The following is a 27,190-nucleotide window of genomic DNA, read 5'->3' on the forward strand; positions in this document are numbered from 1 at the left end:
AATTAAAATTGAAAAGAGACCTCAATTTCTTAGCATTAGAACCCAAAAGAACTTAGAACTCTGGTAACCAGGCACACATATTCTAGAGACAGTCTCTTATTCAGTTCATGTGGCGAAGGCAATTGGGCAAAAGAGCTGGATGTTTTCTTGATTTCTCCATAACTTCCAAGGTTCCAGGAATAAAAAATCAGAATTTGACTCAGTCTTTACACCAGACCATTATGGCCACTTATCCAGAGCCACCCACAGGTAAAATAGGGCAGCCCAGAGAAGTCCAATCCAGGTGAGTCCTCTTCTATGATCACATGTGAGAAGTCCTTTGACCTTCCCCTTCTGTGAGTGCAGGGTGGGCAGGATTTGCACAGGACCTGCAATTTCAGGAGTAGTTTATTCCACGTTAAAATTGTGGCAGAATTCTCATGTTTGTACCACTGGACATGGGTGGTAGGGTGGATATTTTAGTGTTGGATGCTAGTTTTTCTGCTCAAATATTTATCCACAGACCTTATTCTGTAACCCAGTGTCACCACTGCATGGAGGCCAAGGCATGTATTTACATATACCCAATCTGGGTATATAAAAATTTTCAATGGGATTGTCCCCTGTGGAGTCAGTCAGAATGGTCAACATTGATTATTGTCCTACATGTAAGACGATCTCTTTTCAGAGTTCCATGAAGATCATCCTCGAGCTACTTGCTAATTCTGTCTCCTTGGGGAATGAGCAAGTGTACTATACAACCAACAATAATACCTCTGATCTAAGGTTAAGGGAGCTTTCTGGAAAAGGATCTCCACAGGCAGAAATTAGAGATGGCCAAGAGAGGTCCAGGACAAATACCCATATATGGGAACTCCCCTAAACCCTGTTCCAGGAATTTACCACTTGAATGACCTACATTGCATTGCTCCAAGAAATCTGGACTGTATTACTGCCCCTAGCAACTTAATAGGTGTAAATCTCCAGGTTGTAGAAATAAAAGAGCAAATATTTTCACATCTTCTTTAATGTTTACTGGGCATGAATATTTCTTTTCTCAAGCTACTGTTTTTGTTTTTGCTACTTGTCCTAGGTACCCATGTACCAGTCATCCACACTGAACTTGAGTTCTTTTACAAGACTTAAACACTAACAACTTCATTACCAGGAAATTATTGACACAAAGAGGAGTGAGGGTTACACAAACCGATGAGATAAACGTAGTCTACATAATTTCATGACTGTGCCATACCACAAAACAAATTTCTAAAGCCCCAGCAGGTGAGGAGTGTGTCTTCACATGCCTTCATAATTTTTCAGTCAGAAATGCCATTTATAGCAGCAGTCCAGCCTTTCAATGCTGGTGGGATATTATGTGAGTCAGTTGTACATTCAGTCAGCCATACTGCAGGGAGAGTATATATGTGTCCTAGTGGACTGTGTCAGTATCATTGGGCTGTCATAACCATGCCATAGATGGGGTTAAACAAAATTTTATTTGTGCTATTTCCATATTCTGTATATCAAGATACTTGCTGGAATAACTTCCTTTGAGGCCCACTCTTTGACATGCAGATTGCCATCTTCTGTCTGTATATTTGCATGGCATGTTTCTGTGCTTCTCTGTGCCCTTATTGCTACTTGTTATAAGGAGAAAGAGTTAATTAGATTAGACTCTATACCAATTAACTGGATTAACATTAATAATATCTTTAAGAACCATATATTTAAATAGAGTCAGTCTGAGGTGCTAGGTATTTGGAATATCAACATATGAGATTTGAGTAGAGGACACAAATCTGCTGGTAACATAAACTTGTCTCCTGCTGAAGATAGACTCCAAGGAAAGAAAATATGGGATATGCACATGTAACATTTTAATAGGTACATTCAGATTACTTCACATCACAGAAGGGTTGCTGAAGTTACATTGCCACAAGAAATCTCTGGTTGTATCTGTTTCTCTGCATCCAGTATTCTGCGGGTGTTGGCATTTAAAAAGTTATTTTTCTTGGTTAATCTCTTGTGCATGTGGAAAGTAAAATTCCACTGTTGCATTGTTTTTCTGCAATTTCCGAAGTGAGAAAGTGTGGTTATCTTTTAGTTGATTATCAGTCATTTCGATTTTTTTCTTCCCTGAGTCATACTGAGATTTTGAGCCCTGTGTTGGGCTTTCTTGCACCCTGCAGTCTCCAAGCATTTGTCCTGAGGAACCTGGGTTGTCATAGCTCTTACTGAAGACTTCCCTCAACATAAAAGGATTAAAAATAATCTTTCAAGTCAAAGTACCTCCTGGGATATCTTCCTCAGGCTCTCTCTTTAAAATGGAGAAGAAAGTATATTACTCTAAGTGTCCCTATATCAGGAGCAAAACAGACTTTGAGAAGATTAGAAGGAATTTCATACAATTCTGTCCTGGGCACTTCTCAGGACACATGTTCCTGAGAAGCCATTTGATATCTTGAAGCCTGTGTTTTCTCATCTTTGCAATTGGATGTTTTCAGAGGACTCAATTGGCTAAGGGCTTCATGGGGAATATTGATATAAGTAGGTGCTGTGCTGTGTATTAGTCATATAAAGTTACTATTCTGTATATACTGAATTTCAGCTGTTTCTTTTTATGTTATTAATGTGAATACTAGAAATATTTAAATTACCCTTGTGCCTTACGTGTTGTTTTCAGTGGACATTGTTGCTATACGGGTTGCTTCCCAGTTCAATGTTCAATCTGTCTTTTAACAGGACCAGAGAGTAGAAAAGATCAGTAAAATTTTGTAGTAATTGTCATCACATTATTTTCATTCATGGATAATATACAGACAAAAATAATCCATAGACTGAAATGACCTTATATGCAAGGTTAAGCAAATGTCCTGCTGTTTGGAGGCTTTAGGGTGTAATTACCAGATCTCAAAAAAAAAAAAAAAAAAAAAAAAAAAAACAGTGCAACCAAGAACCTGTCATTCTGGCCTTATTCATGCCTGGATTGGACATTATTCCCTGTCACTCAAAAAGAAGGTTCCCTGTGCTAAGATTGGGGGCATGGTTTCAAGTTGTGTCCAATCAGGAGCACTAAGTGAGAACTGACCAATCCTGTGTGCAGCCAGTGAGGAGGAGGCGGGCTTCCACAATCTGGCGGGGTTCTTTTCTCCTGCATTCGCCATTCCTGCCATTCCGTACTAGGATTCCCTCTCACTTTCTGTAGTCCCCGGTTGCTCTGCTGTGTGGGTGCTGAAGATGCCCAGGGAGTAGGCCTGGTTTTTGAGCACCAGGAAATGGTGAGTGTGCAGTGGCATCATGAGTCTGGGGAGGGAGGCTGTGGGACAGAGACTCTTGGAGCCGTGTACTGGCTATGGCGGGAACAGGAGCTGGTGGACCCGACTCCAGGCAGTCTCTCAAGTGTAGGTCTGAGCCCTCTTCTGGGGGTACCACTGGCCATCCAGGTGGGGAGCATATCAGTGGCAGAGACCCCTAACAGCCTTCCTTATCCCTGCAGGGGACCCTCAGCCCCTGACTCAAATCCTATCTGGCAGGTTTGTGGCCCAGCTACTTCCCAGACAGGAGCTGTGGTCTGGTCCCTAGAAACCTTGCTTCTTCCTGAGTGAGCTAGTTTTCATTTATTTTTTTTTTTTAAATTTAATTTCCTATTTTATTTTGTTTTGTTACTGAAGGTTGAACTGTGGAATACTTCACTTCTGAGCTATATCCCTGGTATTTTTAATTTTTATTTTGTGAAAGGGTCTAGCTAAGTTGCTAAGATTGGCCTTGTGGTTTGATTTACCTAGATTTTCTATTACAATTAAGTATGCAATTTTTACATACATATGGGTTCATGTATACATTTTGTTTACATTGTTATTCCTTGATGATTATCGTAATAGTATAGTTTCATAATATTCGTGAATGCCACTTTATGATGAGACTTCTCTTGCTCTTATAATTGAAAAGTTTTTTGGCTAAATTTATGTATATTTAAAGTTGTGGTGAATTTTAGAACTGTATGCTTTGTTTCCTTCTTTCATTGAAAGTAATTCATGTTGATTTTTTTTCATTTTTGCTTTATAATTATACCTAGTATTTGGGTTCATTTTGACATTATCATGCAGGCATGGAATATAATTTTCTTCACTTCAGTGCCCAGTTGTTCCCTTTTCTTGCTTCATCTACCTTCCTGTCTTCCTTCTATTTATTGTTTTCTAAAAATTTACCACTATATAGATACACATAAAGGTAGAATTCACTGTAATATAGTCATATATGTACATGGTGATTTTGATTAATATATTGTAGATTCATTTGAGGGAAATTGCCATCTTTATATTGATGAGATTTATCACCTACACATGGGATTGTAATTGTCTTTTTTGTGCTTCTGATGAATTTTATTTTCTCATAAGTTGTACCTATTTTCTAAACATGTATACTTGTGAATACATCATATGCATATTGCATCTATATAAAACTCAAATATGGTGTTTTATATCATTTTTCAACTCAATATACCATGGCCAAAAATGTGACTGACCCCTAGTGACCATTTTCCCCACTAGAAAATGACTATTTCTCTCTTCCCAGATGTACATTCTCTTGAACCATCTGCCTGTGTTTGAAGTGTTTGGATGAGTTCTCTTGTGTTCTTACAGGTTATCATGTTCACATGTGCTGTAATTTCAATATTTCTGTGGTGGGTAATATCATGTATCTTCAGTAGCAAAAAAGTTTCCACAAGTAGATAATAACTGAAACTCCTCTTGAGTTTTTGAGTATTATATCTTCAACAATACTATTTAGGTTTGTCTATGATGAGATTTTATTTTATATTTCTCTAATTTCTAAAGATGTTGATTTTTTTTATGCTTATTGAACACTTACATATCTCCTATATGAATTGGTTGTTCAAGGCTCTTACCTGCCTTTCTTTTGTGGTTTCTGGTTTCAAAGATAAATGACAGAGTTTGATTTCAGGGAATAATGGTGCTATTTTTAATTATTAAAAAACATTGATTTGCCTTTTTTCTTTCCTTGAGTATACATTATAGGTTTCTTGACTGTCTTATATTTGGAGATTATTTTAAATGGGATTCTAGGGATTATCTTTGAAAATTCTAATAGGAAAAAATGAATAAGGGAAATCTCTCTTCCTCATGGCTGTAGGAAAATGAATATATTTCCTCAAAATAATTTGGTAAGTAAATTGTTGAATGACACATTCACAAAAACATCCACTTCTCTTTCTTTAAGGTTTTTTTTTTTTTTTTTAATGTTTTTGACAGTGGAGCATGCATTCTAATGTCTGGGATAAGATTTGGCAAATTCTGGAAATATTCACGCATGATTTATTATTTATTGAATGGCGTACTGTGCAGATAGCAACAAGAGAACATTTATTTTTAGAAATACTTACATATTTTTTCAATTTAGTATATGCCTTTTAGATTTTTTTTTTTCCTGAGTCATACTCAGGCTCTGGGCCTGTTATGTGCTTTTTATGTACCTGGTAGTTTCCAAACATTTACCCTCATAAACAATCTGGGTTGGTAGATCTGTTTCTGAAGAGTTCATTAATATGAAAGAAGAAAAAAAGTCTGTGTTGCTTCTGTGGTGTTTTCTCTAGGCACTTTCTTCAAAATGGGAAGAAAATAATATTTCTCCAGATCAACATCCTCATATCAAGAACTAACCAGCCTTTGAGAAACTTTGAAGGGATTTCATATAGTTCTGTCTCGGGGTAGATCTCTGTGTGCTGGTGAGTTACCATTTAATGTCCAGAAACCTGTGTTTTCTCATCTCTACAATGGGAATAATTTTCAAGGATAAAGATGGATAATGTGCTTTATGGAGGCTACCAATATATGTATGTGCTGTGGCCCACAGCTGGACAAAACACCTGGAAGACACCATGCAGATACTAATTGTTGATCCATTTTCTGCCACTCACTTGAATTTTCTTTCAAATCTTGTAATGACCTTTTCACTGTAGGCACTCATGTCATGCACACGCCTGAATTTAAAGGTTGAGTCTTCGTTGTCTGAATTCCAGATTCTAATTCTGTAGTGGTTTAAGGTGATGCAACTAACATGTTTCTCCTTGTCCTCCTTTTATTCTATGTCCCCAATAAAATAGTTCTAAGCTCCATGCCTCTGTAACCCATGTTCAGCTATGTTTAGAAAATGACAGAAACCTGTATCAATTGCTGATTCATAAAGGAACATTGAGATTACTTCTGGATCATGTATGTCCTTGTCATCAACGGAACCAGGATTTCCATAGGTCCCAGATAGGAAATTTCATAACCAGTTAGCTATTTGAAAAGGTTTTGTTTACATATATAGACATAGCTGCAGGCAAGTCTCTTTGCCTGCTTTTCCTTCAGGAGAGGATTACAATTCCTTACCAATATTTCTTCTCAGGTCCAAAAAAATAGGAAAGACACTGCCCTGAATGACAGCAGACAGCTTTAACCAGAAAGTTTCCAGAAGTAGACTTTATCCTATCAAATCCTGGCCATGGTTTATTCCATAACAGATATCAGATGGTAAGCAAAAGACACTCTACACAAATACATAAATCATAAAAAAGATGTATTATAAAGTAGTATGTATAAACACACTGAACAGGCACACAAGTAGAATTCCTGCTTTCTTGACTAAGTGTCACTAAGTCCTAAAATAATAAGAAAAATATGTCATGTGGTATAGTGGAGGTTATTTGGGCTTTCAAATTCAACCTTTTTTTTTTTTTTTTTTTTAATTGGTACTGGGAATTGAACCCAGGGACACTTATCCACTGAGCCACATCCCCAGCATTTTTTGTATATTTTATTTAGAGACAGGGTCTTGCTCAGTTGCTGAGGCTGGCTTTGAACTCACAACATTCCTACCTCACCCTTTTGAGCTGCTGGGAGTTCAGGTGTGTGCCACCATACCTGGAAACACAATTCTTCTTGATTCCAAGCCCATTTGCTAATTGGTTGAGGGGTATTGATCCTAGGAGGAAAAAAATGTTATAGACTAGCCATTAGGTCTAAGACCAAATTGCAAAATAAAAAGTTTATCTTTAGTGCATTTAAATTATAGATTCAAAGCTGTGGATATGATAACATAGACCCTCAACTCCTGGAACTTCATCTTCTTTTGCTTGCTGATAACTAAATTGAATGGACTGTGGCCAGCATTTTGTGGAAAAATGTCTACTTTTGGAAATGATCTGATTAAAGCTCCCTGCTCTCACTCAGGGCAGCGTCTCTCCTGTTTTTTGGACTGAAGAAGAAATGTTGGTAAGAAATTTTATCCCTCTCTTCTAGCATAAAAAGCAGTGGTCGGGACCTTTACCTCCCTGAGGTTAAGGGGAAACATAGCTCTCAAAGTTGGAATTTGGTCCTGTGAACTGAGATATTCTGGAGGCTTGCCATAGTTTTCAGAGTGCTTTTCCAACAACTCATGTATTTTTTTTTTATTGTAAACAAATGGGATACATGTTGTTTCTCTGTTTGTACATGACGTAAAGGCATACCATTTATGTAATCATAAATTTACATAGAGTAATGTTGTTTGATTCTTTCTGTTATTTTTCCCTTCCCCCCACCCCTCCCACTCCTCTTTTCCCTCTATACAGTACTTCCTTCCTCCATACTTGCCCCCCTCCCTAACCCTAACTCTAACCCTAACACTAACCCTTCCCTCCCCCCCATTATGTGTCATCCTCCACTTATTAGCGATATCATTCGTCCTTTGGCTTTTTGAGATTGGCTTATCTCACTTAGCATGATATTCTCCAATTTCATCCATTTGCCTGCAAATGCCATAATTTTATCATTCTTTATGGCTGAGTAATATTCCATTGTATATATATACCACAGTTTCTTTATCCACTCATCAATTGAAGGGCATCTAGGTTGGTTCCACAGTCTGGCTATGGTGAATTGAGCAGCTATGAACATTGATGTGGCTGTATCTCTGTAGTATGCTGATTTTAAGTCCTTTGGGTATAGGCCAAGGAGTGGGATAGCTGGGGTCAAATGGAGGGTCCATTCCAAGTTTTCTAAGGAATCTCCACACTGCTTTCCAGAGTGGCTGCACTAATTTGCAGCCCCACCAGGAATGTATGAGTGTACATTTCTACCCACATCCTCGCCAACACCTGTTGTTGCTTGTATTCTTGATAATCGCCATTCTAATTGGGGTGAGATGGAATCTTAGGGTGGTTTTGATTTGCATTTCTCTTATTACTAGAGATGTTGAACATTTTTCCATATGTTTGTTGATTGCTTGTAGATCTTCTTCTGTGAAGTGTCTATTCATTTCCTTAGCCCATTTGTCGACTGGATTATTTGAATTCTTGGAGTAGAGTTTTTTGAGTTCTTTATAGATTCTGGAGATTAGTGCTCTATCTGAAGTATGATTGGCAAAGATATTCTCCCACTCTGTAGGCTCTTTCTTCGCATTGCTGATAGTTTCCTTTGCTGAGAGAAAGCTTTTTAGTTTGAATCTATCCCAGTGGTAGATTCTAGCTTTTATTTCTTGTGCTATGGGAATCCTGTTAAGGAAGTCTGATCCTGGACCAACAAGGTGAAGATTTGGACCTACTTTTTCTTCTATAATCTGCAGGGTCTCTGGTCTGATTCCGAGGTCCTTAATCCATTTTGAGTTTAGTTTTGTGCATAGTGAGAGATATGGGTTTAGTTTCATTCTGTTGCATATGGATTTCCAGTTTTCCCAGCACCATTTGTTGAAGAGGCTATCTTTTCTCCATTGCATATTTTTGGCACCTTTGTCTAGCATGAAAAAATTGTATTTATTTGGGTTTGTGTCCATGTCCTCTATTCTGTACCATTGATCTACCTGTCTATTTTGGTACCAATACCATTCCATTTGTGTTACTATTGCTTTGTAATAGAGTTGAAAATCTGGTATTGCGATACCCCCTGCTTTGCACTTTCTACTGAGGATTGATTTAGCTATTCTGGGTTTCTTATTCTTCCAGATGAATTTCATAATTGCTTGCTCTATTTCTATAAGATATGTCATTGGGATTTTAATTTTAATTGCATTGAATCTGTATAGCACTTCTGGAAGTATGGCCATTTTGACAATATTAATTCTGCCTATCCAAGAACATGGGAGATCTTTCCATCTTCTAAGGTGTTCTTTAATTTCTTTCTTTAGTGTTGTATAGTTCTCATTGTAGAGGTCTTTCACCTCTTTTGTGAGATTGATTCCCAAGTATTTTATTTTTTTCGAGGCTATTGTGAATGGGGTAGTTTTCCTAATTTCTCTTTCTGAAGATTCATCACTTATGTATAAAAATGCGTTGGATTTATGGGCATTGATCTTGTAACCTGCTACTTTACTGAATTCACTTATGAGTTCTAAGAGTTTTCTGGTGGAATTTCCAGGTTCCTCTAAATATATAATCATGTCATCAGCGAACAGGGATAGTTTGAGTTCTTCTTTTCCAATTCGTATCTCTTTAATTTCTTTGGTTTGTCTATTTGCTCTGGCCAGAGTCTCAAGAACAATGTTGAATAGAAGTGGTGAAAGAGGGCATCCCTGCCTTGTTCCAGTTTTTAGGGGGAATGCTTTCAGTTTTTCACCATTTAGAATGATATTAGCCACGGGCTTAGCATCAATGGCCTTTACAATGTTAAGGAATGTTCCCACTATCCCTATTTTTTCTAGTGTTTTGAGCATGAAGGGGTGCTGTATTTTATCAAATGCTTTTTCTGCATCTATTGAAATAATCATGTGATTCTTGACTTTAAGTCTATTAATATGGTGAATTACGTTTATTGATTTCCTGATGTTGAACCAACCTTGCATCCCGGGGATGAAACCCACTTGATCATGGTGCACTATCTTTTTAATATGTTTTTGTATGCGATTTGCTAAAATTTTGTTGAGAATTGTTGCATCGATGTTCATTAAGGATATTGGTCTGAAATTTTCTTTCCTTGATGAGTCTCTGTCTGGTTTAGGTATCAGTGTGATATTGGCTTCATAGAATGAGTTTGGGAGGGTTCCCTCCTCTTCTACTTTATGGAATACTTTGAGAAGTATTGGAATGAGCTCTTCTTTAAAGGTTTTGTAGAACTCAGCTGAGAACCCATCTGGTCCCGGACTTTTCTTTGTTGGTAGGCTTTTGATGACTTCTTCTATTTCAGTACTTGAAATTGGTCTATTTAAATTGTGTATGTCCTCCTCGTTCAGTTTAGGCAATTCATATGTCTCTAGAAACCTGTTGATGTCTTCGCAATTTTCTATTTTGTTGGAGTATAGATTTTCAAAATAGCTTCGAATTATGTTTTGTATTTCAATCCTGTCTGTTGTGATATTTCCTTGTTCATTCCGAATTTTAGTGATTTGGGTTTTCTCTCGTCTTCTCTTTGTTAGTGTGGCTAAAGGTTTATCAATTCTGTTTATTTTTTCGAAGAACCAACTATTTATTTTGTCAATTTTTTGTATTGTTTCTTTTGTTTCAATTTCATTGATTTCAGCTCTGAGTTTAACTATTTCCTGTCTTCTACTACTTTTGGTGCTGTTCTGTTCTTCTTTTTCTAGGGCTTTGAGCTGTAGTGTTAGGTCGTTTATTTGTTGAGTTTTACTTCTTTTATTAAATGTGCTCCATGAAATAAATTTCCCTCTAAGTACTGCTTTCATAGTGTCCCAGAGATTTTGATATGATGTTTCTTTGTTCTCATTTACCTCTAAGAATTTTTTAATTCCTTTCCTAATATCTTCTGTTATCCATTCATCATATAATAGCATATTGTTTAATCTCCAGATGTTGGAATAATTTCTGAGTTTTACTCTTTCATTTATTTCTAACTTCAATCCATTATGATCTGATAGAATACATGGTAGTGTCTCTATCTTCTTGTATTTGCTACCATTAGCTTTGTGGCATAATATATGGTCTATTTTAGAGAAGGATCCATGTGCTGCTGAGAAGAAAGTGTATTCGCTCTTGGTTGGATGGTATATTCTATAAATGTCCGTTAAGTCTAAATTATTGATTGTGTTATTGAGGTCTATGGTTTCTTTGTTCAATTTTTGTCTGGAAGATCTGTCCAGTGGTGAGAGAGGCGTGTTAAAATCACCTAGTATTATTGTGTTATGGTCTGTTTGGTTTCTGAAATTGAGGATTTGTTTGACATACATGGATGAGCCACTGTTTGGGGCATAGATGTTTATGATTGTTATATCTTGCGGATTTATGCTTCCCTTAAGCAGTATGAAATGACCTTCTTTATCCCTTCTGACTAACTTTGGCTTGAAGTCCACATTATCGGAAATGAGGATGGACACTCCAGCTTTTTTTCTGAGTCCATGTGCATGGTATGTTTTTCCCCATCCTTTCACCTTTAGTCTATGGGTATCTTTTTCTATGAGGTGAGTCTCTTGCAGGCAACATATTGTTGGATCTTTCTTTTTAATCCAATCTGCCAGTCTATGTCTTTTGATTGATGAATTCAGGCCATTAACATTCAGGGTTATTATAGAGATATGATTTGGTTTCCTGGTCATTTGGTTCCTTTTTTAAATTTTATTTATTTATTTGTTTGACACAACTTGTTTCCTCCTTTATTTGACAATTCCTTTAGGATAATTCCTCCCTTTGCTGATTTGCTTCTTTGTTTTTCATTTCTTCCTCATGGAATATTTTGTTGAGAATGTTCTGTAATGCTGGCTTTCTTTTTGTAAATTCTTTTAGCTTTTGTTTATCATGGAAGGATTTTATTTCATCGTCAAATTTGAAGGTAAGTTTTGCTGGGTATAAGATTCTTGGTTGGCATCCATTTTCTTTCAGGGCTTGGTAAATGTTGTTCCAGGCCCTTCTAGCTTTGAGGATCTGGATTAAAAAATCTGCTGATATCCGTATTGGTTTCCCCCTGAATGTAATTTGATTCTTTTCTCTCACAGCCTTTAAAATTCTGTCTTTATTTTGTATGTTAGGTATTTTCATTATAATGTGCCTTGGTGTGGGTCTGTTGTAATTTTGTGTATTTGGATTCCTATAAGCCTCTTGAACTTGATTTTCCATTTCATTCTTGAGATTTGGGAAATTTTCTGATATTATTTCATTGAATAAATTGTTCATTCCTTTGGCTTGTTTCTCTAGGCCTTTCTCAATCCCAATAATTCTTAAATTTGGCCTTTTCATGATATCCCATAGTTCTTGTAGATTCTGTTTATGATTTCTTACCATCTTCTCTGTTTGTTCAACTTTATTTTCAAGGTTAAATATTTTGTCTTCAATGTCTGAGGTTCTGTCTTCCAGGTGTTCTATCCTATTGGATATGCTTTCTATGGAGTTCTTAATTTGGTTTATTGTTTCCTTCATGTCAAGGATTTCTGTTTGGTTTTTTTTCAATATCTCTAACTCTTTATTGAAATGATCTTTTGCTTCCTGTATTTGCTCTTTTAATTGTCGATTGGTGTGATCAATCAATGCTTGCATTTGCTCTTTCATTTCATCATTCAGTGCGTGCATTCGCTCTTTCATCTCATCGTTTGCTTCTCTGATCATTTTAATTATGTACATTCTTAACTCCTTTTCTGTCATTTCTTCTTCCATGCTGTCATTGGGTTTTATTATGTAACATCTAGATTTGTTTGCAACATTTTCTTTCCTGTTTTCTCATATTGTTCAGGTATCAGTGGACCGCTGAGATATTGCAGATTTCCTCTATTGACTTACAATGTCCCTGAAGATTTCTATATATATCCCCCCTTAGCCTTCAGTAGGCTGAAGTCTTGGAGGAAGTTGATAATGCGGTGTTGCACAATTAAGCTGCCTCTCTAGGAGTGGTGGCCTTCAGGTGGGGTATAATCTCTGCTAGTGGGCAGAGGTGCCTCCACTTGTTGACCAATGGTCATCCAAAGGAGACCTAGGCTGCGGGCTGAGGCAAGGCCTGTTTGGGCCTGAGTCTCTGGTTTTACCGTCCTTGTGGGGAAACCTCACCCGGCAGGGAAGACTCACCCTGTGGGGAAGTGTCACTGGTCAGTTCCCTCCTTGAGGTTCCCCTCAATTTACAGCTACCGCCTGGGCTGGGCTGGGCTACCTTCCTTTACAAAGTTCCCAGGGGCCCGGCCCTACCTCCTGGGCCTGGGAACCTCACCCTTTGCAGATGAATCTCCTTAGGCTGCCCCTCCTCAGAGAATCTGCCCGCAGGCCTGGAACCTTGGCTGCGCCCTAAGCCTGTCTCTGTGCGGCTGTTCCACCAAGAAGCCTCCTAGATCCTGGGACCCTGCTCTGCACCTAATCGCCTGGCTATGCCGCCCCTCCTCTGAGCAGCCACCTGGGGCCCCGTCCAATCGCTCTGAGTCCCAGAGACCCGCCACTCGCCTCTTCCTCCAGACAGCCGCCCAGTATTCAGGTGCAGTCACTAGGAGTCAACTCATGTATTTCATTAGTAATATATTTTGGTCACATAATGTTAATATTCCCATATTGGATATATTGTTAGGTTATTAAAATCAATTTCTATTTATTTTTATGTGAATACTAGAAAAATTTAATTACCCTTGCACCTCACATATTATTAGCATTGGATATTTCTGCCATAAGGGGTTCCTTTCCCAGTTTAATGTTCAATCTGTTTCATCACAAGAAAGCACGGAAGTTAAATTAAAATTTTACAGTGTAGTCAATTGTTTCCATCCATGAATCATATACAGACATATATAATCCACACATTGAAAAGGCTTTATGCAAGGTAAAATGCACAATCCTTCTAATTTGGCTGGATTCCACTTCTCCAAGGAAATTTTGCTTTAAATTAGCTGCAGTCTGAGGATCTGGATTTCAATTCCTAGCACCTCAACAGGAGAAAAATAAAAAAAGCTGCATTCAAGAACCTGCCATTGTGACTTCATTTATTTATAAATTTGATGTCACCTCCTATCACTCAGAAGACTCACTAGACTCGGCCTGAGCATGTGAAGACATAAACCCTATCTATTCAGAAGCTTTTAGGTAAGCATTGTCCAATACAGCACACAGTCAGTGAAGAGAAGCAGGCTTAGCCATCTGGTATGACTTTTGTCTCTGGAGCCTGCCAGTGTTGGTGTCCATGTCTAGGCTCCCTCTTTCATGTTCAGGGGACATGGTTTGTTCTGCTGTGCAGGTGCAGGAAGATCTATGGGGAGAACACTGAGACCTGCAAAAAGCCAATAAATGGTTAGTGTGCAGTGGCATCCTGAGACTGGGGGTGAGGCTGCTTGAAATTGCCTGCAGTGACTATGTTGGGATCTGCAATTTTGGACTAGCATCTATATGGTAATCTCTAGTATCTGCAGGCCTAGGTGTTCCTCTGAGGCAGGTCAGCTCTGAATTCCCCACTGGACAGTCAAGTGGGGCGTATGTCAGCAGTAGACAGCGGGAGTCCTGTCCTATCCCTGCAGTGTATCTGCAGCCCCTACCTGAAGTTCCACATAAGCACATATGTGGCAGCATTCCAGCACGTTCCCAGACTGTGTGGTGGATTAAGGAGTGTGATAATCATCAGAATCACAACTCCATGTAATGTTTTTTTGCATGAGGGGACTATGGTTTGAGTCTGGTCTTAAACTTGTGCCTCAGTTTTCTGAGTTGCTGGGATTATAGGTGTGTGCTACACTGCCTGAATCCTCCTTAATATTCTAAATAAATGGGAAACAAATGTTAAATCTAGAACCCTAATGCGTAGCCTAAACCTTTATGTATATATGTCAAAAAACTCTTAAAATTCCAGTTCCCTATCCATATTCCCAAGACAAATTTCCCTCTCCCCAGTATTATCAATTGCTTTTGCCATATTACATTTGAAATTAGCACAGTGTTTTTAAATTATGTTACCAATAACTGGATGGAACTTCTTAATGAATTTATTTTCTGGCTGGGTGCAGGGGCACATGCCTATAGTTCCAGAGACTCAGGTGGCTAAGGTAGGAAGATTGCAATTTCAAGATCAACATTGGAATTTAGGTAGACTGTAGGCAAGTTAGAAAGTCCTGTCTCAAAATTTTAAAACAAGGGCTGAGTATGGGCTCAGATTTAACATGACCCTCTGTCAAATCCCCAGTACTATAGAAAAAAATCAAAAGAAAAGAATTTTTTGTTTATGAGCATTTCACATGATAGAAAATAGAGAAAAATCACTCAACCTTTACCAAAATATATGTGTTTCTGTCCTCCCTTTGTCTCTCCAAGTCAGGACATCTTGTCAGAATGTCTTTGTGCTGAGAGTCCCTCTTGTAGAATTTATGACAGAGGGTTCTCATTCCCCCCTCTTGTATTTTTTTATTGTTGTTGTTCTTTTGTTTTTTGGTCCTGTGCTTTACAACTGTCTGATATGAGAATTCTAATATTTTTTGAAAGTCTAATATTTTTTGAAAGTCTAGTGAATATCAGTACTTGGGACTTACCTTGTTAGAGAGCAGTATAAATTTAGGGAGTATAATTTCTCAAGGAAGTATCTGAGTGCCTTAAAGCTGGGGAAAGTCTCCTGTTGTATCCTTCATCCAAAAGGCACTTCAGTTGTTTTCTTATTTTGGCTATTATGAATGCTGCTACAGTGAAGAGGAGAATGCAACCATTTAACATACTGATTTTACCTATTTTGGAAAAGAAAACAGAGTTATTATTGTTAGTTCTTAAGAACTTTCAATGCTTTTTTTTCCCCCAGTGGCTGTACCAAATTTATGTTCTAACACAGTGATAATGTGTTTCTTTCATATTCATATAATTGAAATACTACTTTTCTTCAATTGTTTGATAGCCATTCTAACATCTGTGCTCAGGTTGCAGAAGGTCTTATAGTTAAATGGTGCACTGAATTCCTGGTGCAAATTTGTTAGATTTCAGGCTGCCTTATACTCCCTAGAAAAAGGTTATGTAAACCTTTTATGAAATAAACAGAGTTCTGTGCTTTTAACCCTTTTTCTTCAGTCCTGGAGGAGATTGTGACCCATGGAAATGCTTGCACACCGATGCGAAGTCACTTCTTTGTGATCTTGGGAGATACACAATGCTCATTTGGCATAGCTACCAAAGCTTGGTGGTTTAGGATGTAGTCCATTGAATGGAAAAAGTTGAAGTTGGAAAAAATGTCTTATAGAAAGAAATGGTTAGGCCTGGAGTTATTACTGAAGTGAGTTAGGGTGCAGGGCTCAGGAAGTGCTGAACTCCCACTTGGGTTGCCAGTTTGGACTCTTTTTCTCCTACTGACTCTTTAGTGCTGACTAGATAGAAAACCAACTGTTAGCAACAACAGTGTGCAGAGTGTACTGACAAATACCTTTTTGGGATAAACTGGGACCCTTGAGATTTAAATCCTCTTCTGCCCTGGTCACATGGAATAAAGCCCAGTGATCTTGAATGGCTCTAGAGAAACACCCCTTTTTCTGGTCTTGATGCTTGTGTATATCTAGTCCCTTCCTCTGTGAGCACCAGATAAATTAATAAGCTACAGGCAATTTAGAGTTAAATGTGATATATTTATGACCACAATCAGTTTTCCTCTATTCACAGTGACACAGGATTTAGGTATTCTGTCCCAATTATATGGCACATTGCTCAAGGAAGGCTAATGTCCAAGTGTACTCCAACTTTTCCTACTCATCTGATGATAGATTTTTTTGTTCTTGCTGTCCAACGTATATGACTCTAAATTCATTTTAAGAGGAACTCAAAACAGTAGTAGATGTCTATTTGATGCTTTTATGAATGAATGGAGAGTCACAAAGCTCATATTCTGCTATATTTTGAAAATCATCCCTCTTAATATCTGCTTTTGGGGGAATGCTGGGGTGTAATTCCAGTGTTACACACATTCTACACACAAGCTCTACCAGTGATCTTTGCCTCTTCTCATAACATCTGCCTTCAGGTTGGGTTGTAACATTCAATCACATTAAATATTTTTCTTGATGTAGTTGGATTTACATAGGTCCTTTCATTGCACTTAATACACTTATTTACATACATATGGAATTTTCTGTATTGTGACTTCTTGGTCTTTATATTACTGTGATAATGTAATTTGATAATATGTATTAGTGTTAGGTAATGAATGATAGCTGTTACTTTTTCTCTTATAGTTTAGAGCGTTCTTAGCTAATGTCATATGTATTTAGCCCTCAGGAGAATTTTAGAATTTTTTGCTTTCATTCCTTCTTTAATTAAAAGCAAAACGTGGTTTTAATTTTGATGGCGTATTATAGATTAACTTGGGAAAAATGGTCATCTTTATGAGTTTTATCTATACATAGAGTGTGTAACTAATTCTTTTATATGCTCTTCTGTATTTTTATTTTCTCAAATTTTGCACACTTCCTTTTTAAATATGCTTACATATGAAATGTGACATTCATGTAACATTGATATAAGACATACATGGTGTTTTATAGCATTTGTCAAACTGGATGTTCTATAACAAAAAAAGTGTCTTTCTTCTAGAAACCATTATTTTCCACAGTTTATTGTTTATTTCTTCCTAAATGTACATCCTCTTTAACCATGCTCCTGGGTTTCAACTCTAGAGAAATATGGCAATATCCTCGTATGTACAGGTGCTGTAATTTCAGTCTGTTTCTTGTGGGGGTGTATCATGTATGTCAGATAGCACAACAGTTTCCACAAATGAATAATAACAGCTTAAACTCCATCTTTCCCTCATGAGTGCATTTATTCCATGTTCATCAATACTATTTATTTTTATTTTCTTTTTCAGAAAATTTACTCATTCTAGTGATGTATTGCAATTGCTCTACATTTTAACATATTATGTCGAAAATACTGAAAATACAAGCTACTTTGTAAAACCAAAGGTAAACATTGAATCCAAAGATAAACTATGTTTTACACAATGGACGCTTTTCCCATAGTTAGTATTAAATTTAAAATATCTATTTCTTCTTTTTAAAATATTTTTCAGATGTTGATAGACTTTTATTTTTATTCATTTATTTATATGTGGTGCTGATAATCAAACCCAGTGCCTCACACTTGCTAGGCAAGTGCTCTACCACTGAGCCACAACCCCAGCCTTAAATATATATTTCTTTTATTAAAATGATTATTTTGGGTACTCCCTATGTACATCTTCTTTATAAACAGCTCAGTAATTCTCAGAAACTCTTTGTAGAGGATTGTTGTAAAAGAAAGTGCACAACCAGAAAAGAAGAAAGCAAAAAAAGTTTAAATCATGCACCATAACTAGCATATCAAATACATTTAATAAAGTAAGAATTCCATTGCAAAATCAAGAATTCAAAGCAGAAATACTAACATTACATATAATGTACACATAATGTACTGATACATGTAGTAAAATTATTTTTCAGCTGAATTGAAACCACTTATTATATAAAGTTTCTGTTGTAATTTTGTGCATTTGGTGTTCTGTAAGCCTCTTTTAGTTGATTTTTCCATTTCATTCTTCAGGTTTGGTAAATTTTCTGATATTATTTCATTGAATATGTTGTTCATTCCTTTGGTTTGTATCTTTGTGCTTTCCTCAATCCTGAAAATTATTAAATTTGGTCTTTTCATGATCTCACATAGTTATTGGAGGTTCTGTTCATGATTTCTTACCATTTTTGTTTGGTCGACTTTATTTTCAAGATTAAATATTTTGTCTTTTTTGTCTTAGGTCCTGTCCTCCAAGCAATCTAGTCTGTTGATGATGCTTTCCATTGAGTTTTTCATTTGGTTTATTGTTTCCTTCATTTCAAGAATTTCTGTTATTTTTTCCTAAGAATCTCTATCTCTTTGTTGAGATGATCTTTTGCTTCCTGCAGTTGCTCTTTCAATTGTTCATTGGAGTGATTTTTCATTGCCTGCATTTCCTCTCTTATCTCATCTTTTGCTTCATGAATCATTTCAATTAAGTATATGCTAAACTCCTTTTCTGATAATTCTTCTACTGTGCTGTCACAGGATTCCATTAATATAGATTCTTGTTTTGTTTGGAACACTGTCCTTGTTTGTTCATGTTGTTCATATGTTTTCCCCTCTTGCAGTGCAGATCTGGGGTATTTCAGTTTCCCTCCTACAGGCTCATAGTAACCCTGCAGGTTTCCTAAACCTCTTCTTTAAGGTGGATATCAATATTAGCGTACCCAGTACAGATAATATGCAGCCCTAAATTAAACAGCCCCTATGAAGATGTTAACAATATTGTCACAGTAAATAGGATGAGTTCAAATATTATCAACAGTGAAACAAATAGATTTGCAATGAGGTCTACAGTTTATAATGGTGGACAAAGGATGGGGAGGAGTGTTGGATGTAACTGTTAGAAGGATAAGAAAAGAGTATTTAGAAGTACTAAATCATAGGAAGAATGAAAGCAGAATCAAAAGAAGTTGGTTGTTAGCAATGGAAAGCAGAGAAGGAGACTCTGAGAAAAGAGATGAGCAAAAGGAAAATAGTGTGAGAAAAATAAAGAAATAAAAACTTAAAATTTTTCAGAAAATATCTACACTATAACAGTCATATACTATTCAAACCTCCCAGTCTTCAGTAGTCTGATGCATGAGAGGTACCTGACAATGAGCTTCCTGTCACCAGTAGGCATCTCAGGAATGGAATTGGCCCCACCTAATGATAGCAGCTTCCACTTTCATGATAATGCAAGATGAATGCACTGACTTCCAAATGTGTTGGCAAATGGGGAGCTGCAATGCAGGGTGTGGGTACTGTTTCCATGTTGGATGCAGTAGGTTGTGCCAGGGGTCCTGGAGGTGGGGTGCAGTTGGTTATGCCAGGGATCCTGCAGGTCCTGACTGTTGTCCTAAAATGGCAGAAGCTATGCACATCTAACCAAACCTGACAGTGGACTTCTAGGTAATAGCCAGCAGCTATTGTGTTTGATGGTGGTCTGCAGTCACTCTGCAGGCTATCAGCAGATCACCAGCAGGTGGACTTCATGTGGTGGGTGATGGGTAGGTGAAAGGCAGGTCATGGGCAGGCAAGAGGCAGGCAAATGGGCAAATGGCAGAGGCAGCAGTGAGTGAGAGATCTGCACTCAAAAATGTGTGGATATGCTGGCAGACTGTGGGTGATTGAGGTGGACAATGAGTTAAACAACAGGGATTGATAAGCAGCAAAGACTGCCTCACAGAGAAACAGATTTTCCTCTGCTTGAAACCTGAGTTACGAAGCGACAAGGATTGTAGCCTCCCTCTAGTCTGCCATTTTGGGTCTCCTCTAGTCTGCCATTTTGGGTCTCCAATTTTGTTTTTTGTATATATGAGTTATTTTACATTATCTAATTTCTAAAGATGTTAAGTTTTGGGGCTGTGGTTGTGGCTCAGTGGTACAGGACTTGCCCAGCATGTCTGAGGCACTGGGTTTGATTCTCAGCACTGTATATAAATGAATAATAAAAAAAGATGTTGAGTTTTTATTGATTATTGAATAATTAGATATCTCTCCTATTTAAAGTGATTATTCAAGTCTCTTGCCTGCTTTTCTTTTGCAGTTTCTCCTTTCTTTCCTTCTTATAAGTGTTTGATTATATGTGAGGTAATTAGTTTTTTTCAATCTGTTACTTCTCCTTGCACCCTTCAATGGACTTATTTGAGATATAATATTTTTATTTTAATATTATACAATTCATAAATTTAAAAATAGTATTTTATGTAACTTTGAAAAAACAATAACTATTTTTTCCCCCTTTTGTGACATTGGGGATTGAGACCAGGGTGTCCTGTTACCAATCTATATCCTCAGCTCTTTTTAAAATTTTATTTTCAGATGGGATTTTGCTCAGCTGCTTGAGTAGGCCTCACAATTGTGATCCTCCTACCTTAGCCTCCAGAGTACTGGATATTTTAAGTGTGTACCACCACATGCATCCTTTCTCACTCTTCCTTATTACAACTTGTGAATGCTTTATATTTTCTTTAATATTTCACTATTACTTATTTGTAATATTTATATTCAGTGTTTATTATGTGAAAATGAATTTTTAGTATCTTCTAATTTTGCTCTTTTGCTTAGGCTTTTCTTTCTCTACTCTTCTTTTTATAAAATTTACTTTTTTCAAAATATTGAGATGGATGATTTGATAATAAATTCTTAGTCATTTTTATGACCAAGGAATCAACCAATGAAATATAAGTGGATCATGGATTGAAAAAAAAAATTTGATAACCACATATCTGAGAGAAGTTTAATATCAAAATATATGAAAATCATGCAACTCATCAAAAAAAGGAAAAAGGAAATAAAACTAATACTGTATGGTAAAATGACTAAAAATCAAACAAATGTAGAAAGTTGTATAAAAGGTACTCAACATCATTATCAGAAAAGTGCTATTCAAATTTATAATTTACTTTAGATTCTCTGTCTCATTTATCTCACAGAAATATGAGAGCTAGTGTATTTTCTCCATTCTACACAGGGCATCCTGAGACAGTTGTCAGTTCACAAAATGCAAAGTATTCATTTCTCCACATTATTCCATCTTTTTTTTTTTTTTTCTTTTTTGCGGTGCTGGGGATCGAACCCAGGGCCCTCGGCTTGTAAGGCAAGCACTTTACCAACTGAGCTATCTCCCTAGCCCACATCATTCCATCTTAATCTAGATAGTCATGAGTTTTGAAAATCAAATAAAGAATGAATAGAACGCATTAATCAACCTAGATGCAAGAAAATATAACAAAAGACCTACAAAACAAAATTTAACTTAATTACAAATATTCTTATAAGAACCTGAAAAACTGTTCATGGGAGTACATGCCAGTAGTCCCAGATACTGGTGAGGCTAAAGCAGGGGAATGATTTTACACCTAGGAATTTGAGGTTAATCTGGGCAACACAGCAAGAACCTAAATGTAAAAACAAACCAAACGACAAAAATTAAACAACAACCACATATTTAAAAAAAGTACCTTCACTGACACTGATGATTTCAACCAAACTTTTAATAGTAATTCATGATCACTTTTAAAAAAGAATAAAACCTTCTAATTCTTTCTATAAGACAAGTTTACCAGATAAGGCATCACAAGGAAGAAAATTAAAAGCCATATTCCATATTGACTAAGATATTCAAAACTACTAGCAAACTGAAGGTAACTACCTAAAAAGGAGAGCGTGTACCCCATGTTCCACAGGGACATCTCTCTATATGTCATAATAGAGAAAGGTTCCAAAAATAATTTTGAGAGAAAAACTTTTGGCAAATCATATGCCAAAGTATGTTAAAACCTATAGCAGATTACAACTAGAGGAAAATTCTTTTTCAATCCACAAAAGGGTCCCTGGGAACTATCTTCAGTTATCCTATTTTTTTTTTTTGAAAACCTAAGTGCTTCACAACTTAGTTTGGGTAACAGAAAAAAGTAGTATGATTTTCTGACTTCTACTACATATTATTCTGAGAATATTAAACATGGATATTATACATCAAAAGAGAAATAGCTTATGCAGATGATAGTATACTTCATATAATATTTCTAAGACACTTTTACACACTAAAAAACTAGAACTACATTAGTTTGGTAAGAGAATAGGTTACAAGGTCAACATAAAATTGTATAAATTACCCTAGCAATGAGCAATGTCAAAATGGAGACACAAACCATTCACAAATATAGGAAAAAGAATTGAAAATAAAAGTAATGACTAAAAATTTAAGACCTGTCCACTGCAAAGTAAAAAGTAAAAGTAAAAATCAAATGCAAAAAATATGGAAACAAATGGGAAAGCAGCTAATATTCAATGATCAAAAGTTTAATTTTGGTAAAAGTCACAGTGTTCCCCATTAGATCTGCAAATTCAACATAATTAGGTGCAAACGTCAAAGTCATTTTGTAGAAACTGGCCAACTGACGCTAGTAATCATAAGATCATATGAAGGAAATAAAAAAATCAGTATTGAAGTAAAAAAAGGTGTTACTTTTAAGAAAAAATGTACATTGTAAGCAAAATATGTCATGTCAAATATTGAATTTAAATATTTTTAAGATTACCAGTGAGTAGTAGTCCTATGCCTGAAGTGAAGGGATCTGTGTCAACCTAAAGAAGAATTATGCTGGGAATGACATTTGTCATCACAGATGACATGAGCATGAGAGAATTTGAAGTCCTTTCTTGATAGCTTTCTTTGGCTTCCTAGATTTTTTTGCATCTTTCCTACCATAGGTGTTCTGTCTTATGCATTTTACTCAAATCTAGTCCAGTGTGTATCATGCTTAGGTACAACTCTTTTTGGTAAGTCTCTACACTTAAAAAATTAACTCAGAAACCATCCATTATTTTTACATATGATTTTTCTCCTTTATACTTTGGAAGTTATTTTTGGATTAGTGTGTTCTCTGAATACTAGTTTGTATTAAGTATTCTCTCTATTTGTATGCTATTATATCTTTATTTTAAAATCAGATTTATATTCGTGTTAATCTGATTTACTACTTCTCATGGAAAGCCAGATAACACATTTCAAATTTATTCTATTATTAAATAAATAGTCAATTGTTCAGGACCACATGTGCTTTAGGCAGATTTGCATTATCAAAGGATGTGACAAGAACAATATAGAGCAGGAAACAATTATTTTGGCTCCTGGTTGCAGAGGTTCATTCCAGCACTAACTCCATAGTTTTGAGTCCAAAGTGAGATCTCATTATAGTCAGTGAGATTGAGCCAGCTCAGTCTGGCCACAGCTCTTTGTTCCCATTGTATACCTGTAGTATATATGTATGGAAGAGACTTAGCCAAACCTACCTGTTGTCTCCAATCATGGACAGTATGGCATCTGGCTTCAGCACTTTATTTTTTGCACTTTATGAAGATGATATTTTTTCATCATGCAAGTCTAAGAATTTATGTCTTATGTGTATACATGTTGATATATATGATACTTTTTGAACTTCTTCATTTCCCCCTTTCTCCTCCATCCTTCTCTTGTCCTTATTGCTGGCTTCCACTCCCTTTTCTTCTGCTTTTTCTCTCTCCAGATCCCCTTAAATTTCTTTCCTTTTTATTTCCTACTCTCCTTCAATTTTCTTTCCCTTTGTCCTCTTTTTCCTACCTTTCTATTGTTCTCTTCACATTTTCCCTTCCTTTTTCTTCCTTATCCCTAATGTTCCATATTATTTTTATTGCTTTTGATTTCAGAATGAGTATTAAAATAATGCAAATAATAATTAGGACTACTTGCCTCCATCCACAAAATGAGCATCTGTAGTAGTTTAGATTCACATTCTTTACAAGAGGAGGAAATATAGTTCTTGCTTAATTAATATTGTACATTTGAATGCTTATAGTACCTTACTGTATATTTTTGGCTATCACAACTTCATTCATTTGAGAGTCACTGGAATTTATTGGTGAGAGCTTTTTGTGTTCACCGTACAGGCTGTCTGGTTCTAGGTCTTTTGTCCATCATTTAGCAGGTATGAGCCATTGAACAAGTTGCTTAACCACTTCCTGCTTCAGTTTCCTAATCTAGAATAGAGGTTAACACTAGTACCTACTTAATATGCTTATTATATACATTAAAATTCACAGTAAATTGATTCTACATAATGATAATCTGCTGTGCATTTCAAGAGAGCTAGAAGAGTTTTGAATGTTTGTTTTGACAATAAAAGGACCTAATGATATGCTTACCCTGATTTCAGCTTTCCACAATGTATACCTGTATTGAAACATCACATGGTACCCTACAAATATGTACAATTTTAATGTTTCAATTAAGGAATAAAAAAGATTTAATATTTATAAAGTGGATCAAATAGTGCCTGATAAGTACAAAGTGTTATGTAAATACTTGATGAACACACATCTTAGGGTATTGTCAGATTAAAATAGTGCTTGGTCCTTGGTATGTACTCAATAAGCTACTTCTAAAATGTTACTGGTTGCCTCAGTATATTGACTCTTTAGCCGGATGAATCAATTATATTGTGGTATTTGTGTTATTTGCTACTTGCAATTTAATTAATAGAATTCCTATAGTCTTCAAGATGTTTTTGAAGATCAAGATATATATTGACCGATTTTCTTCTATTGTGGAAGGCCTTTGGCATAATTCAGTTCAACTGCAAGTAGGTCCCACGTATATAAAATCTATTTTTAAGTGACACATCATACATGTTTGTAAAAGTATTTTGTGACTGGTTTATATGTAAATACTGTATTATGAAAGTATATGCTACTTAATATGTTTTTATAGTATTATTAGTGAATGTCTAGAATTTCACTTTGTAGTATTTCTAATTTGTTTTATAGATGTCTTTACAAACACCAGTGATTACTTTCTTAGGTTACTTTCTGGAAGAAAAATTACTTTTTTTTTTCAATAAAACATATAACCATAGTTTTATAATTGTTTATTACACTAGATTTAATTATTAGTATGACCTAAAGCTGTTATTAATTGTGACTTCTCATTGTTTAATTTTCATGACTGATAGGCTGAGAGTTAATCATAGTAAAATTCAAGGTCATAGGGCTGGGAGTTTCCCCTGTGGTAAAACATATTAGCCCTGGGCTTGATCTCCAGCAGCACAGAAAAGAAAAAGAAAAAAGTTAAAACAGGAATAAAGTATTCTTAAAATATGTTGTTCCACAAAGTTTACATTATATTCACTAATATTTCTTTAATTTTTCCTCCAAAAAAAATCAAAACAGACAAGAGGATTTTATGGTGTGATTGTTGTTATGATCAAACCTGAGCATATTTAAACAGTCTATTGATACTGGATTCTCAATTCCCAGATTTTACAATTTATTTGAACTGTTTGTGACCTGGCCTTTGGGAGTTTTAGAAGAATCTTCAGGTGATTCTAATGAGCAATACCTTTTGGAAGCCAGTGTGCTAATTAACATGAAGGGCATCTGTTTTAAATTATATGTAAAAGAATACATATATGCAAAAGTTAAAATTATATTTTTTTCTTTCTTTTCATTTTTTGGGTACCAGGCATTGAACCTAGGGTTGCTTAACCACTGAGCCACATCCCCAGCCCTGTTTGTTTGTTTGTTTGTTTGTTTGTTTTGAGGCAGCACATCACTAAGTTGCTTAGGACCTCATAAAGTTGCTGAGGCTGGCTTTGAACTTGCAATCTTCCTTTTTCAGCCTTCTAAGACACCATGGAGAGTGCCACCATGCCCTACGTATAATTTTTTATTTTTTTTAAAGCTCTCTGGAGTTTGACCCTTTTATTCTTTCTGGGTGTGATAGGAATAGAAAAGCCAAATCTTTTTCTTTTTTTTTTTTTTTTTTTTGTGGTGCTGGGAATTGAACCCAGAGCCTTGTGCATTCAAATGAAGCACTCTATCAACTGAGCTATATACCAGCCCAAAAAGCAAATCTTAAAATTTAAAAACATTAAATTAAAATTAAAAGATGGTATCTGAAGTACAATTAGATGATGTTGGAAACTGTGAGGCTAATAAGTCAACTGTGACACATCAGTTGACAGTGCTGTGAGTGGCAGGTGAAGAACCTTGTTGCTGTGATTTGTGTCTTTCTGCAGTAGATAGGACTGAAGATCTGAATGTGTGCTCTTTACTGCATGTGTCCAGATTCCACGGGCCTGAAAAAAAAAGCCCATCTTGACTCATCTGGACTTGTCTGAGGGCAGGGGAGTTGGGGACTCACCTTTGTTCTCCACTGCTGACACCTGCAGTTGCTTCATGTACTGTGGTCACTTTATTAATAGACTTTCTCATTCTACTTCTGTTTTTTCTCCCTCCTCTCCTGGCTTTCCCTTCCTTTCTCTCTTTTTCTTTTCCATTTCTTCTCTTACTTATGTCTTTGTGATTTCTGCTTGTGTAGTGATCTTTTGTCATCTGATAGTTTTAACAGTTCCTTTTTCAAAATCTGTTCCTAGGCTTACTATCCACAACACTAAGACATTAACGTGTGGAAATTTTTTTTTTTTTATTTTCTATTTAATTTTTTTATTTAAAATTTTGTATAGTTTTGAGGTGAGTTTTTTATCAACAGTAATTCAGATAAAATTCATGTGTCATATTCTTTACCCATTTAAAATGTGTATTTTGTGGTGGGCCGGGGAGATGGCTCAGTTGTATAGTGCTTGCCTTGCAAGCAGAAGGCCCTGAGTTCAATCCCCAGCACCACAAAAAAAAAAAAAAAAAAAAAAAAGGTGTATTTTGTTTATTCAGATGTGTAACCTTAACCATATTCAATTTTATAGTATCTTCAATGCTCCCCAAAGGACACCCCACCCCTTAGCCATAACCCCA

General features: G+C 36.1%; 1 long non-coding RNA gene across 1 annotated transcript; it reads left to right on the plus strand.

Moving 5' to 3' along the window:
• The first annotated feature begins 4,669 nt into the window (after positions 1–4,669).
• On the plus strand, positions 4,670–6,013 carry LOC306643028. The gene is made up of 2 exons (XR_013758796.1): positions 4,670–5,164; positions 5,594–6,013. It is a non-coding gene; the product is annotated as an uncharacterized lncRNA (long non-coding RNA).
• Positions 6,014–27,190: the final 21,177 nt, after the last annotated feature.

This window comes from Sciurus vulgaris, assembly GCF_902686455.1.
Source record: "Sciurus vulgaris genome assembly, chromosome: 13".
Taxonomy (NCBI): domain Eukaryota; kingdom Metazoa; phylum Chordata; class Mammalia; order Rodentia; family Sciuridae; genus Sciurus; species Sciurus vulgaris.